This window comes from Bos mutus, unplaced genomic scaffold, assembly GCF_027580195.1.
Source record: "Bos mutus isolate GX-2022 unplaced genomic scaffold, NWIPB_WYAK_1.1 CTG317, whole genome shotgun sequence".
In the NCBI taxonomy this organism is placed as follows: domain Eukaryota; kingdom Metazoa; phylum Chordata; class Mammalia; order Artiodactyla; family Bovidae; genus Bos; species Bos mutus.
This window is the reverse complement of record NW_027219807.1, coordinates 26,637-37,626: the sequence shown is the minus strand read 5'-3', so window position 1 is coordinate 37,626 and position 10,990 is coordinate 26,637. Positions and strand designations below refer to the sequence as shown.

Genomic DNA, 10,990 nt, shown 5'->3' with positions numbered 1-10,990 from the left:
CATTGGAGAAGGAAATGGCAACCCACTCCAATGTTCTTGGCTGGAGAATCCCAGGGAGGAGGAAACCTGGTGGGCCGCCATCTATGGGGTTGCACAGAGTCGGACACGACTGAAGCGACTTAGCAGGTAAGCACAGAGAGCATTATGCTAAATCAGCCAGACAAAAACAAGACAAATACTGAATGGTGTCACTCATACGTGGAATATTTTTTTTTTTAAGTCAAGTTCATAGCAAAAGTTATTAACAACAGAGTATAAAATGGTGGTTACCAGTAACTACGGGATGGAGGAATGAGAAGTTGGTAAAAGGATACAACCTTTGAATTATAAGATAAATAAAGTCTAAGGATCTAAGGCAGTGTATGGTGACTTGAGTTGAGAATACTGTATTGCATAATTGAAATTCGCTAAGATAGTAGAACTTAGCTCTCTTACATAAAAAGATCAAAATGTGAGGTGATGTACCTGTTAATCAACTCAGTTGTGGGAAGACTTTCACAATATGTATGTACATCAAATCATCATGTTTTACACTTTAAATATATTATAATTTTGTCAAGCAAAGCTCAATGAACCTGAGATAAGTTATTTGGGTCTGTATAAAATTCTACATCTAAAAATTAGGAAGTACATGAGCTCCTCAAGCATATAAGAATCAAATATATAAATGGCTATGTTCTAAGACATAAAGTCCCAATAGTTTTCAATGAACAGGTAGCTTATAAACTCTGTTCACATTCTCTGACAATAGCATCACTAACCTAAAGTTAATAACAAAAAAATAAGTGCTTAAATTTCCATATACTTGGTTTACAAACCTACTTCTGGGGAATTTATTAGTCAAAAGAGAAAATATGCTGAAAAAAAAAAACTTAAGACCAAAGAACAATAAAAATATTACACATCAAAACCTGTGAGATGTACAGTTTTACTGTCTGGGTTCTGAAGGTAGATTCTATGTAAATTAGATTAATATTTTTCTTTTGTTGCTCAAATCTTTTATCCCTATGCTGACTTTTTCAGCTACTGTACTTACTAATAATTGTGAGAGTTGTATTGAAACCTCCCTTGAAAGTCCATCAATTTTTGAGTAAAGTGGAATTTCAAGAGAAATCTGTAGACTTTACAATGTTTGTATTGGAACAAGGAAACACTGAAATTTTGTGAGCTAGATGACCTGTTTAAGACATTGCCAATTGCCTGGGCATGCTTTGGTTGTGGTAACAGGAACCTGCAGGTTTGCAGGTCCTGGACAGGAGGATGAGTGGGGGTCAGCCATGAGAAACCAGCTTGAGTGGAGTTTCCTGAAAAAAAAAGAGGGACTATGTGTAACGGTCTGAATTTTGGATGGCAATGGCCTTCTTATTGTCAGCACGGAAAAGCAAAGATCCGAATTCCCAAGTCAGAGCCTGGATCCCAAAGGCAGAAAACAAGACAGTAGGGATTAGATGCAATAGCAATGACCTGCTACCTTGGAGAGTAATCTGGGTACCAAATATCTTTACATGTGCCATTATGAGCTGAATGTCATCACAAACAAAAATTTGGCTGATATGAAAGTGTATGTGTTGCCTTGTTCCCATGTAATGAATGCATAGTCTTGTCATCCAGGCCAATATAAAAGAAGCTATTTCCATGTCTGATAAATACCATGATAGTGATAAGACAACAGCCGTCAGGCTCATATTTAATATGGCTGGGTTCAAATTCAGGAAATTCACACTGAAGTACAACAAGAGTGTTACCGACTTTTCAATTAACAGCAGATGGAGCCAGAAATTTCTGTGAGCCACATCTCATTAAATCTCCAGGAAACTGGGATTACTCTCTGCTAAGAAATTCCTAATGCCTTTCTTCTTGAATTTACACATAACTTTTTAACAGTCAGGACGGATACCCCATGCCCAAGGTAAGAGAACCCAAGTAAGACGGTTGGTATTGCAAGAGGGCATCAGAGGGCAGACACACTGAAACCATACTCACAGAAAACTAGTCAATCTAATCACACTAGGACCACAGCCTTGTCTAACTCAATGAAACTAAGCCATGCCTGTGGGGCAACCCAATACGGGCGGGTCATGGTGGAGAGACCTGACAGAATGTGGTTCATTGGAGAAGGGAATAACAAACCACTTCAGTATTCTTGCCTTGAGAACCCCATGAACAGAATGAAAAGGCGAAATGATAGGATACTGAAAGAGTAACTCCCTAGGTCAGTAGGTGCCCAATATGCAACTGGAGATCAGTGGAGAAATAACTCCAGAAACAATGAAGGGATGGACTCAAAGCAAAAAGAATACCCAGCTGTGGATGTGACTGGTGATAGAAGCAAGGTCCAATGCTGTAAAGAGCAATATTGCATAGTAACCTGGAATGTCAGGTCCATGAATCAAGGCAAACTGGAAGTGATCAAACAAGAGATGGCAAGAGTGAATGTCGACATTCTAGGAATCAGCAAACTGAAATGGACTGGAATGGGTGAATTTAACTCAGATGACCATTATATCTACTACTGCGGGCAGGAATCCCTCAGAAGAAATGGAGTAGCCATCATGGTCAACAAAAGAGTCCAAAATGCAGAACTTGGATGCAATCTCAAAAATGACAGAATGATCTCTGTTCGTTTCCAAGGCAAACCATTAAATATCACAGTAATCCAAGTCTATACCCCAAACAGTAACAATGAAGAAGCGTAAGTTGAATGGTTCTATGAAGACCTACAAGACCTTTTAGAACTAACACCCAAAAAAGATGCCCTTTTCATTATAGGGGACTGGAATGCAAAAGTAGGAAGTCAAGAAACACGTGGAGTAACAGGCAAATTTGGCCTTGGAATACGGAATGAAGCAGGGCAAAGACTAATAGAGTTTTGCCAAGAAAATGCACTGGTCATAACAAACACCCTCTTCCAACAACACAAGAGAAGACTCTATACATGGGCATCACCAGATGGTCAACACCGAAATCAGATGGATTATATTCTTTGCAGCCAAAGATGGAGAAGCTCTATACAGTCAGCAAAAAAAAGACCAGGAAATGACTGTGGCCCAGACCATGAACTCCTTATTGTCAAATTCAGACTTAAATTGAAGAAAGTAGGGAAAAGCACTAGACCATTCAGGTATGACCTAAATCAAATCCCTTAAAATTATACAGTGGAAGTGAGAAATACATTTAAGGGCCTAGATCTCATAGGTAGAGTGCCTGACGAACTATGGACTGAGGTTCGTGACACTGTACAGGAGACAGGGATGAAGACCATGTCCATGGAAAAGAAATGCAAAAAAGCAAAATGGCTGTCTGGGGAGGCCTTACAAATAGCTGTGAAAGGAAGAGAAGTGAAAAGCAAAGGAGAAAAGGAAAGATATAAGCATCTGAATGCAGAGTTCCAAAGAATAGCAAGAAGAAATAAGAAAGCCTTCTTCAGCAATCAATGCAAAGAAATAGAGGAAAACAACAGAATAGGAAACACTAGAGATCTCTGCAAGAAAATTAGAGATACCAAGGGAACATTTCATGCAAAGATGGGCTCGATAAAGGACAGAAATGGTATGGACCTAATATAAACAGAAGATATTAAAAAGAGATGGCAAGAATACACAGATCAGATCAGATCACTCGCTCAGTCATGTCCTACTCTTTGTGACCCAATGAATCATGGCACGCCAGGCCTCCCTGTCCATCACCAACTCCAGAAGTTCACTCAAACTCACGTCCATCGAGTCAGTGATGCCATCCAGCCATCTCATCTTCTGTCATCCCCTTCTCCTCTTGCCCCCAATCCCTCCCAGCATCAGAGTCTTTTCCAATGAGTCAACTCTTCACATCAGGTGGCCAAAGTACTGGAGTTTCAGCTTGAGCATCATTCCTTCCAAAGAAATCCCAGGGCTGATCTCCTTCAGAATGGCCTGGTTGGATCTCCTTGCAGTCCAAGGGGCTCTCAAGAGTCTTCTCCAACACCACAGTTCAAAAGCATCAATTCTTCGGAGCTCAGCCTTCTTCACAGTCCAACTCTCACATCCATACATGACCACTGGAAAAACCACAGCCTTGACTAGACGAACCTTTGTTGGCAAAGTAATGTCTCTGCTTTTGAATATGCTATCTATATTGGTCATAACTTTCCTTCCAAGGAGTAATCGTCTTTTAATTTGATGGCTGCAGTCACAATCTGCAGTGATTTTGGAGCCCAGAAAAATAAAGTCTGACACTGTTTCCCCTGTTTCCCCATCTATTTCCCATGAAATGATGGGACCAGATGCCATGATCTTCGTTTTCTGAATGTTGAGATTTAAGTCAACTTTTTCAATAACCCCTTTCACTTTCATCAAGAAGCTTTTTAGTGCCTCTTCACTTTCTGCCGTAAGGGTGATGTCATCTGCATATCTGAGGTTATTGATATTTCTCCTGGAAATCTTGATTCCAGCTTGTGTTTCTTCCAGTACAGCGTTCTCTTGACGTACTGTGCATAGAAGTTAAATAAGCAGGGTGACAATATACAGCCTTGACGTACTCCTTTTCCTATTTGGAACCAGTCTGTTGTTCCATGTCCAGTTCTAACTGTTGCTTCCTGACCTGCATACAAATTTCTCAAGAGGCAGATCAGGTGGTCTGGTATTCCCATCTCTTTCAGAATTTTCCACAGTTTATTGTGATCCACACAGTCAAAGGCTTTGGCCTTTGACAAAGAGGAGAACTGTACAAAAAGAATTTCACGACCCAGATAATCACCATGGTGTGATCACTGACCTAGAGCCAGACATCCTGGAATGTGAAGTCAAGTGGGCCTTAGAAACATCACTACGAACAAAGCTAGTGGAGGTGATGGAATTCCAGTTGAGCTCTTTCAAATCCTGAAAGATGATGCTGTGAAAGTGCTGCACTCAATATGCCAGAAAATTTGGAAAACTCAGCAGTGGCCACAGGATTGGAAAAGGTCAGGTTTCATTCAATCCCAAAGAAAGGCAATGCCAAAGAATGCTCAAACTACCGCACAAATGCACTCATCTCACACGCTAGTAAAGTAATCCCCAAAATTCTCCAAGCCAGGCTTCAGCAATATGTGAACCATGAACTTCCTGATGTTCAAGCTGGTTTTAGAAAAGGCAGAGGAACCAGAGATCAAAATGCCAACATCCACTTGATCATGGATAAAGCAAGAGAGGTCCAGAAAAACATCTATTTCTGCTTTATTGACTATGCCAAAGCCTTTGACTGTTTGAATCACAATAAACTGTGGAAAATTCTGAAAGAGATGGGAATACCAGACCACCTGATCTGCCTCTTGAGAAATTTGTATGCGGGTCAGGAAGCAACAGTTAGAACTGGACATGGAACAACAGACTGGTTCCAAATAGGAAAAGGAGTACGTCAAGGCTGTATATTGTCACCCAGCTTATTTAACTTATATGCAGAGTACATCATGAGAAATGCTGGGCTGGAAGAAACACAAGCTGGAAGATTGCCGGGAGAAATATCAATAACCTCAGATATGCAGATGACACCACTCTTATGGCAGAAAGTGAAGAGGCACTAAAAAGCCTCTTGATGAAAGTGAAAGTGGAGAGTGAAAAAGTTAGCTTAAAGCTCAACATTCAGAAAATGAAGATCATGGCATCCGGTCCCATAACTTCATGGGAAATAGATGGGGAAACAGTGGAAACAGTGTCAGACTTTGTTTTTTGGGCTCCAAAATCACTGCAGATTGTGACTGCAGCCATCAAATTAAAAGACGCTTACTCTTTGGAAGGAAAGTTATGAGCACCCTGGACAGCATATTCAAAAGCAGAGACATTACTTTGCCAACAAAGGTTCATCTAGTCAAGGCTGTGGTTTTTCCAGTGGTCATGTATGGATGTGAGAGTTGGACTGTGAAGAAGGCTGAGCTCCGAAGAATTGATGCTTTTGAACTGTGGTGTTGGAGAAGACTCTTGAGAGTCCCTTGGACTGCAAGGAGATCCAACCAGGCCATTCTGAAGGAGATCAACCCTGGGGTTTCTTTGGAAGGAATGATGCTAAAGCTGAAACTCCAGTACTTTGGCCACCTCATGCGAAGAGTTGACTCATTGGAAAAGACTCTGATGCTGTAAGGGATTGAGGGTAGGAGGAGAAGGGGACGACAGAGGATGAGATGGCTGGATTGCATCACTGACTCGATGGACATGAGTCTGGGTGAACTCTGGGAGTTGATGATGGACAGGGAGGCCTGGCATACTACAATTCATGGGGTCGCAGAGAGTCGGACACGACTGAGCGACTGAACTGAACTGAACAGCAAAAGTGCACATCTGAAAAATGTAAAGCCTCAAATCTTCCTCTGTCCTGTCACATGAAATCTACTTCTATTTAAACTATTGATTTAAGGTTTAAAATAAAGGTCTGTCATCTATGGATTGAATGAGGGTAATCCCCCTCTTTTGTATCCTGGTTTCCTGGGATGCTGGTGGCTCTGCAGAAGGGCATCAGCTATCTGGCATTTGCTGCACATCAGCAATTGCTCTTTTCTGCTATGTGTGCTGGAAGGACAATTAAATGATTGTTGTGTTCTTAGTGGGATGAGCAGACATACCTTTGTGAACATATGGCCAAAATGAAGATCATATGTATTGTCCTTGGGGGAAAAAATAGGGCCCAAATGACAGCAGCATTGAAGAATTTGCTTTAGAGGGTTTAGGAAAAAACACCTGCCCACCCAAAAACCTAGATAAAAAACATATCTGTTTTTTAGCACATCTGTTTTTCAGGACATAGTCCTGATAAGTGCTATGTCGTGGATGTACATCTTACTATGCAGCAATTAGAAACAACAAATTAGATGTGCATGTAGCAGTAGAGACAAATCTTAAAACGATGTTTAGGAGGAAAAAAGGTAAGAAAGGTAAGAGATAGATAAAATAGAGATGACAGATATATCAAACACCATTTGTGATATTTTTTATTTTTATTTATTTATTTATTTTAATTGGAGGCTAATTACTTTACAGTACTGTAGTGGTTTTTATGCCATACATTGACATGAATCAGCCATAGGTGTACATGTGTCCCCCATCCTGAGCCCCGCTCCCAGCTCCCTCCCTATCACATCCCTCAGGGTTGTCCCAGTGCACTGGCTTTGAGTGCCCTGTTTCATACATTGAACTTGGACTAGTGATCTATTTCACAGATGGTAATATACGTGTTTCAATGCTATTCTCTCAAATCATCCCACCCTTGCCTTCTCTAAAACACATGAACACAGAACAATTCTTAAGGACATAAATAAACAAAAAGTTACCCATGAAGCATATGAAATAGTTACCTATGAATGAAATTGGAAATGGAGTTGGCTAATGAGATTAAAGGCAATAAATCAGTTAAACAAAAAAAAAAATTCTTTCCCAGACCAAGCATGCTAATATGCCATCGACTAAGGAATATAACTAACTCAACCATCTGTAACTGAAGTCCAACAGACAAATACAAATCCATAATAAAATATTTGCAAGGTGTCACAGAAACCATGAATGAGAATTTCCATGTATACAGGATCTAGAATTTCTATGCTATCTGTGGTATGCAATAAATATATGGAACCGTGAAAGAAGTGCAAGCTGAGTGCAGATTCATAGTTTCATACTTCAAAGAAGTATGAACAGAGAAACATTAAAATTAGATTTAAGGACTTTCAATTCAACTAGCTTAATTAAATTTTTAAAAATAGACTTCATTGTAATAACACTAGCAGCTGTGTCCTAAATAAATGGTTTTATTTTTTCAATTATATTCTTCTATAAAGTGTGATTTATCTTTTCAATACTATTCTGAAAATTTTGTGGGTTTTTTTACTTTTTTTTTTTTTTATTTTATTTTTAAACTTTACATAATTGTATTAGTTTTGCCAAATATCGAAATGAATCTGCCACAGGTATACATGTGTTCCCCATCCTGAACCCTCCTCCTCCTCCCTCCTCCCTCCCCATACCATCCCTCTGAGTTGTCCCAGTGCACCAGCCCCAAGCATCCAGTATCGTGCATCGAACCTGGACTGGCAACTCATTTCATACATGATATTATACGTTTCAATGCCATTCTCCCAAATCTTCCCACCCTCTCCCTCTCCAACAGAGTCCATAAGACTGTTCTATACATCAGTGTCTCTTTTGCTGTCTCATACACAGGGTTATTGTTACCATCTTTCTAAATTCCATATATATGAGTTAGTATACTGTATTGGTGTTTTTCTTTCTGGCTTACTTCACTCTGTATAAGAGGCTCCAGTTTCATCCACCTCATTAGAACTGATTCAAATGTATTCTTTTTAATGGCTGAGTAATACTCCATTGTGTATATGTACCACAGCTTTCTTATCCATTCATCTGCTGATGGACATCTAGGTTGCTTCCATGTCCTGGCTATTATAAACAGTGCTGCGATGAACATTGGGGTCATTGAACATGTCTCTTTCAATTCTGGTTTCCTCAGTGTGTATGCCCAGCAGTGGGATTGCTGGGTCATAAGGCAGTTCTATTTCCAGTTTTTTAAGGAATCTCCACACTGTTCTCCATAGTGGCTGTACTAGTTTGCATTCCCACCAACAGTGTAAGAGGGTTCCCTTTTCTCCACACCCTCTTCAGCATTTATTGCTTGTAGACTTTTGGATCACAGCCATTCTGACTGGTGTGAAATGGTACCTCATAGTGGTTTTGATTTGCATTTCTCTGATAATGAGTGATGTTGAGCATCTTTTCATGTGTTTGTTAGCCATCTGTATGTCTTATTTGGAGAAATGTCTATTTAGTTCTTTGGCCCATTTCCCAGGGTTATTTATTTTTCTGGAGTTGAGCTGTAGGAGTTGCTTGTATATTTTTGAGATTAGTTGTTTGTCAGTTGCTTCATTTGCTATTATTTTCTCCCATTCTGAAGGCTGTCTTTTCACCTTTCTAATAGTTTCCTTTGATGTGCAGAAGCTTTTAAGTTTAATTAAGTCCCATTTGTTTATTTTTGCTTTTATTTCCAATATTCTGGGAGATGGGTCATAGAGGATCCTGCTGTGATGTTATAGTTTCTGGTCTTACGTTTAGATCTTTAATCCATTTTGAGTTAATTTTTGTGTTTGGTGTTAGAAAGTGTTCTAGTTTCATTCTTTTACAAGTGGTTGACCAGATTTCCAGCACCACTTGTTAAAGAGATTGTCTTTAATCCATTGTATATTTTTGCCTCCTTTGTCAAAGATAAGGTGTCCATATGTGCATGGATTTATCTCTGGGCTTTCTATTTTGTTCCATTGAAAATTTTCTAAATCTGCTAATTTGGTTGAGTTTTCTTTCTTGGTAAAAATAAGACAAATATGAATTCTGATCATATCATAAATTTACCATCAGAATAGGTAAGAAAAGTTCACAAGTCCATCTATATCACCACCTAAGACTACCATTCAATCACTTATAGCCCAAATTAATTGTAAACCATGAAGAATTTTTACCTAAAACAGGTATAATGAGGAATGTTCTTTATTCTCTTCATACTTTGGATCATCTGTGCACTGGAGAGCTACAATTAACAAATAGATAGTTACCCTGTTCCAGGGGTCAGCAAATTATAGCCCGTAGTCTTATTCCAGCCTGTCACCTCTTTTTGAATGGCCCATAGACTAAGAATGGTTTTATGGCCTCTTGGCCAGCAGTGTCAGCCAGATATTCTATTTGATGCTCCTTGGCCAGCCCAAGATGCAAGACAATGGTATCCAGGCCAGGGTAGGAGGACCATGACTTGCCTGCATGGCACTCCAGGGTCTTGAGTCCACAGCTTTCCAGCCTTTCTTGGGTTAAATGATACTCCTGGCAGATGACAGCTTGAAAAAGTTGAAGTTACTTGGCAGAATATTGCTGCTCCCCCATTTTTTAAGCATTCTTATGGAGAGTTGAACATATACAAAAAAGACAGAATGGCATGATGAACCTAATTGGACCCACCCCCCTCCTCCCTGGGGCTTGGCCTGCCTCTCTACACCTTCACTCATGTTCTGAACCAAATCCAGCCATCTTATTCTTTTATCTATAGGCATTTTGAAGCATATCACAATACCACAACCACACCTAAAACAATAATCTGCTTCCATTACACATCTGGTGTGTTAAAGAAAATAATTTTTACACTTTTAGATGATTGGGGGAAAAGAATAATATATCATAATTCATAAAAGTATACAAAATGCATATTTTAATATTATAAATAAAGTTTTATTAGGACACAGGTGAACTCATTCATTTCTTTCCTATGGCTGCTTTTGTGCCACAGAAGCACGATTGAGCTATTGCAACAGAGACAATACAGCCCACAAAGCCTGAAATATTTACTATCTGGCCCCCTACAGCAAAACAAAAAAAATTGACAGTCTCTGGCCTATTCTATAATCTCAATCACTCCTAGCCTTGCTAGGAACTCTGCTTATGCTGCAGCCCTGCCTAGAATTATATGACCTTATTTAGACTAGGAGCAAACTAATATCTGTGGTCACAAGCCACCTCCAAGATGGAAGCCCTTGCTAATAAGGACCTTCATAGTGATGTCAGCTAAGAGGCTGTGCACCCACCAGAGGGAACAGCTGTCTAGGACACACTGTACTCATGATTGGAAATGCTTTTTTTTTTTTTTTTTTGACTCAAGATAGTCAAGACTCTAGTCCACCCTTCTCACACACGTCCTGAGTCCAAAGATGGGCCAGGGCCACTTTGGCTACTAATGGTATTATGTTAACAATCTCTTCAACCTTCACATAATATTACAGCAGTATCTATATTTCCAGAATTTTTGAATACCATATACAAGTGATGAATCTGTCTGAATATCCATATGATAGATTCTATAATATCAAAAACTTTTGAGATTCAACAATTTTACACACTTAACTGGCCAAATCCCCACTAGGAAGTTCTGTTACTCCAGAAAGCACTTTAAAAGACTTCAGAGAGAATTAGTGGTCTCTTGGCTAATCCTGGAAAATGAAGCATGA

General features: G+C 39.5%; 1 pseudogene; it reads left to right on the top strand.

Annotated features, from left to right (window-relative positions):
* Window positions 1–1,206: 1,206 nt before the first annotated feature.
* LOC102284584 (deoxycytidylate deaminase pseudogene) lies at window positions 1,207–1,788 on the top strand (annotated as a pseudogene).
* The last annotated feature ends 9,202 nt before the right edge of the window (window positions 1,789–10,990 follow it).